Below are 4,976 nucleotides of genomic sequence, written 5' to 3'. Positions count from 1 at the left end.
GCATTATCATTAGAAACAGAAAAAGGTATTGATTCCAAAATCATTGTAATGATATATCATGTTGAAAAAGTTATTAAACCCACTGTATTTTGATTTCCTCAACTATAAAACAGAGCTAGTAATATTTCCTATGTTAGCGGGTTGTGTTGATGATTAAATAGAATAGCACAAGACAAGGGGTTTAAATAGGATTTGCTATATGTCAGTTCTTTAATAATATTAGCACTTATACCTTAAGAGAGATGATGTGATGAGATAGTAAAGTCAGACAAGTTTAAAAAAAAAACTATCCTGGACTTGTCATAGTAATCTTGGATAACACAGTTAACTACTCTGGGCATCATTATACTCATCTTTAAGATAGTGTAGAAACTGTACCTATTCCACAGGATTACTGTAGAGATTCAGAAAGATAACACAAGTAAAATGCCTAGGAGTTCAACACAGCTATAATCCTTTGGAAATGAGATCCCTGTGGGGCCAGCACTGTGGCTCAGTATGTTAATCCTGTTAATCCAGCCTGTGGCACTGGTATTCCATATGGGTGCCAGTTCTAGTCCTGACTGCTCCTCTTCCCATCCAGCTCTCTGCTATGGCCTGGGAAAGGATTGGAAGATGGCACAAGTCCTTGGGCCCCTGCACTCACGTGGGAGACCTGGAGGAAGCTCCTGGCTCCTGGCTTTGGATCGGGGTGGCTTCGGATTGGTGCAGCTCTGGCCGTTGAGGCCATTTAGGGTGTGAACCAGCAGACGGAAGACCTTTTTCTCTGTCTCTCTCACTGTCTATAACTCTGCCTCTTAAATAAATAAATAAATAATTGTAAAAGAAATAAAAAAAAGAAAATAGATTCCTTTACCACTTAGTTAACAAGTCAAGGTCAAAATGCTAAGAAGAAAGCAAAAGTTTCTGCTTGAAGCACCTTCAATGCCAAACTGCAATCCAATGCTTTCTGATAACCAAGAATGAAAACATATGAATCTTCCAATTATATTTCAAGAAAAGGCCCATTTCCACAGGCTCTCTTTTTAGTGGAAATCTCTATCATTGAAACAGAGCCCCCAAACACTGCCTTGAATGCAGAAGTTAGAAACTGACTCACTGAATTGTGGGAGTGGTCCAGTTGGCCCTACAAGGATCTAATCATTAGACACATGATTTTCTTCATTTTCTTCATCACTTGATAACACTTTAATGGAAAGTATTGTCTGAAATTTTGATTAGGGTACTTTCAGGTCTGGCAGAAGAATTCTAGGCCCAGGCAAAAAAGTACTGAAGCCCACTTGGCCGTCATAAAAATAATCCAAAATATACGACATTGCTGATCAACCAGGAACTTTGACACACACAGAACATGTAACTAAACCAAATAACCACTGTAACTTCAACCAGCCCTTTATTGCCTGGCTAGTGGCTAACACACAACTGTCTTTATCCTTTGTTCCCCTATTTCTGACTAGCTCTTCTTCCTTGTAGCCTCCTTAAAAACCCCAAAGCACTCTCATTCAGCAGGATGGTTTTTCTAGAGATGTGAGTCTGATACCTCTTCATAGGTTAAACCTTTTCTTTCCTTTATCCTCAAAGATTGTCCATATTATTTTGACTCAGCACCATTGTCAAGAACTAAGATTTTGGTAGCATTATCCCTTCCCAAACACTATGATGAGGAACTCTTCCCTCAAGCACTAGCCAAAGTTTCTCAGACCCACCCAGCACATGCCTCTGGATATCCACTGACGGTGCAGACACTCCACTAAGTCAAAGAGGGATATTTCAAAGACAAAAGCCCTCAGAGAAGAAAACCAGCAAGTGTGTTTACAGATGCCTAAAAATAAACATAAAAATACATGATACATGAACAAGGAAGACACTATGACTCCCCAAAAGGACCACAACTACACTTCAATTTTAGAATGGGAAGAAGTGATTGATGAAATGCCTGAAAAAAAAATCCAAAAGAATGACCATATGGTTACTGAAAAATACAGAGAAGCAAATACACAAGTTAAAGAAATCTGCTAGGAGATAGAGATATTGAAGAAAAATCAAACTGAAATATTAGAAATGAAGAATTCAATATTTCTTTTTTTTTTTTTTTGACAGGCAGAGTGGACAGTGAGAGAGAGACAGACAGAAAGGTCTTCCTTTTCCGTTGGTTCACCCCCCTAATGGCCGCTGTGGCCAGCATACCGCGCTGATCTGAAGCCAAGAGCCAGGTGCTTCTCCTGGTCTCCCTTGCGGGTGCAGGGCCCAAGCACTTGGGCAATCCTCCACTGCACTCCTGGGCCACAGCAGAGAGCTAGACTGGAAGAGGAGCAACCAGGATAGAATCCGGTGCCCTGACTGGGACTAGAACCCAGTGTGCTGGTGCCACAGGCGGAGGATTAGCCTATTGAGCCATGGCAGTGGCCAAGAATTCAATATTTCAAATAAAAAATACAGTGGAAAGCCTTTACAACAGACAACAGACTTGGTGAGGCAGAAGAAAGAATATCTGAGTTAGGAGACAAATCCTTGGAACTATGTCAGGCAGACAAAAAGAAAAAGATAAAGAAGGATGAAGAGGATGAGGAGGAGAAGGAAGAAGAAGAAAAATTAGAAAAATCAAAAATAGTATTTGAGATTTATCAGATACTAGCAAATGGTTAAACATTCATGTCTTAAGAGTTCCTGAAGGTGTGGAAAGAGAAAATGGTTTAAAAGACCTATTCAGTGAAATAGTAGCAGAAAATTTCCCTAGTTTGCAGAAAGATAGAAAAATCCAAGCACAGGAATCACACAGAACTCCTAATAGAAATGACCAGAAAAGAGCTACACTGCAACACATTGTAATCAAACTTTCAAAAGTGAAACATAAAGAATGATCCTGGAATGGATGAGAAAAATGACAAATTACCTCAAAGGACCTCCAATTAGATTGACAGCTGATTTGTCATCAAAAACTATACTAGAGTAGGAGAGAATGGAGAGACGTAGTCAAAGTCCTGAAAGGAAAAAATTGTCAACCCAGAATACTTTACCCAGCAAAACTCTCATTTATAAATGAAGATGAGATAAAGGCTTTCCAAACCAAACAGAAACTGAAATAATTTGTAACCACTTATCCAGCCTTACAAATGATACTCATGGATGTGCTACACACAGAAACAGTGATAGTCATCATCATGAAACCATGTGAAGGCAGAAAATCTTCTAGTAAAAGTACAAAGGAAATGCAAACAAACAATAGGAATATTTATGGAAAAATGGCAGGATCAAGATGTTATCTTTCAATAGTAACCTTGAATGTAAATTGTCTAAATTTTGCAGTTAAAAAATAAACACTGGCTGAATGAATTAAACAGCAAAAATCTTTAACTTTAAATAGGGGTCAGCAATTTATGGTCTAAAGTCCAAATCTGACCCATTACTTCTTTATTTAACTAAAGCTTATTGGTATATAACCACCCCTATTTTTTTTTACATATGGTCTATGGCTATTTCTGCAATACAAAAACAGAATTCAGTTTTTATAACAAAGACTGAATGGCCTATAATGTAAATAAAATATTTACAATGTGTAATGTTACAGAGAAAGTTTGCTAGTCTTTGCCATAAAGAAATGATTTGCAAAGACTCAAATGTTAATGAGGCAGGCTTTTACTTCATAGATATTAAAGGGTAGCTTGTTTACAAACAGAAATAGAAGAAAATAGTGAAAGCCCAGGTTTTTGGAGCCTTGACAATAAGTAAAATCTATTGTTTCTTAATCCCAAATAGTAAGAGATAAGGTAAGATTTGAAGAACAAGGATCCAATAAAATTAAGTCCTGAAGTCAAGACAGATTTAGGGTGTAGCCTTTCTATAAGGTCTTTCATCTGAAATGGTATCATGGTAGAACTATTAAAATGTAAGGAAGTAAAAAATTAAATCAGCAAAAAATCAAATTATGTTAGGAAAAAACCTTGGACATGTTTGTAGGCTCTAAAAGCACAATGGAAGCATTTGAGGGAGCTTATTGACAAGAGATCACATCTAAAATGTTTTTTTATTATCTGAATAATCTTTGGATCCTCAAACTTGATTAATAGGAAGTAGAGTACTAAACCTATAAAACTCCAAGGGAGGCAGCTCTTCAAATCTCACTTAAAATGTGGCCAAGGGATCTTAATTGTTAAAGTGATCATATTAAGTGTTAAAGTGAACATACAGGTAGGATTAAATGTTAAAGAGACCATATAAATAGCATCAAGTACCTGATAATAAAAATAGACAGAATTAAAAAGGAAGGTATATCAACATGGGAAGTAGTCCACACAATAGACTCATAGAATGAAAATCCCTCTAAATAACACTCTGACCTCAGAATCAGCCTTAAGGCATTCAGATGTGGCTGAAATACCCATGAGAGCAATTCAAGCATGGAAAGCCAAGACACTGTGGCAAAAATATCCTACATGAAGGATCTCTGTGAATGAGACTCTAGTGGAAAGAAGGGGCCATCAAAGAAGGATGTACTTTTCTCAAAAGGAAAGAGAGAACTTCCGCTTAGCTTATGGCCCTGTCTAAATATTGACAGAGTTTTTGGTCACAAAATGCTTCCATAGCCTTGGCAGCTCATGGAAAGAGCCTCAGGTGGTCAATGATGTAATAAATAAGAGTGTTAATCATAAAATTAACAACAGAAGTCACTGTGCACTTACTCTCCATGTCGGACCTCTGTCCTTAATGAGTTGTACTATGAGAATTAACTGCAAAACTTGTTCGCAAACAGTACTTTTTACATTGTGTGTGCATGTGTGTGTGCAAACTGTTAAAATCATTATTTAGTATAGAGTTGGTCTTATGTACATAAAGTTAATTAGAAATAAATCTTAAAGAAGAATGGGATGGGAGGAGTAGGAGTTGGGACAGGAGTGGGGGTGGGAGGGTGGGTATGGGGGAAAAACCACTATATTACTAAAGTTCTCCTTATGAAAATTATATTCATTAAATAAAAG

Source organism: Oryctolagus cuniculus, chromosome 1 (genome assembly GCF_051225735.1).
Source record: "Oryctolagus cuniculus isolate XC-2025 breed Fujian yellow rabbit chromosome 1, ASM5122573v1, whole genome shotgun sequence".
NCBI classification, from domain to species: domain Eukaryota; kingdom Metazoa; phylum Chordata; class Mammalia; order Lagomorpha; family Leporidae; genus Oryctolagus; species Oryctolagus cuniculus.
This window is presented reverse-complemented; position numbering follows the sequence as displayed.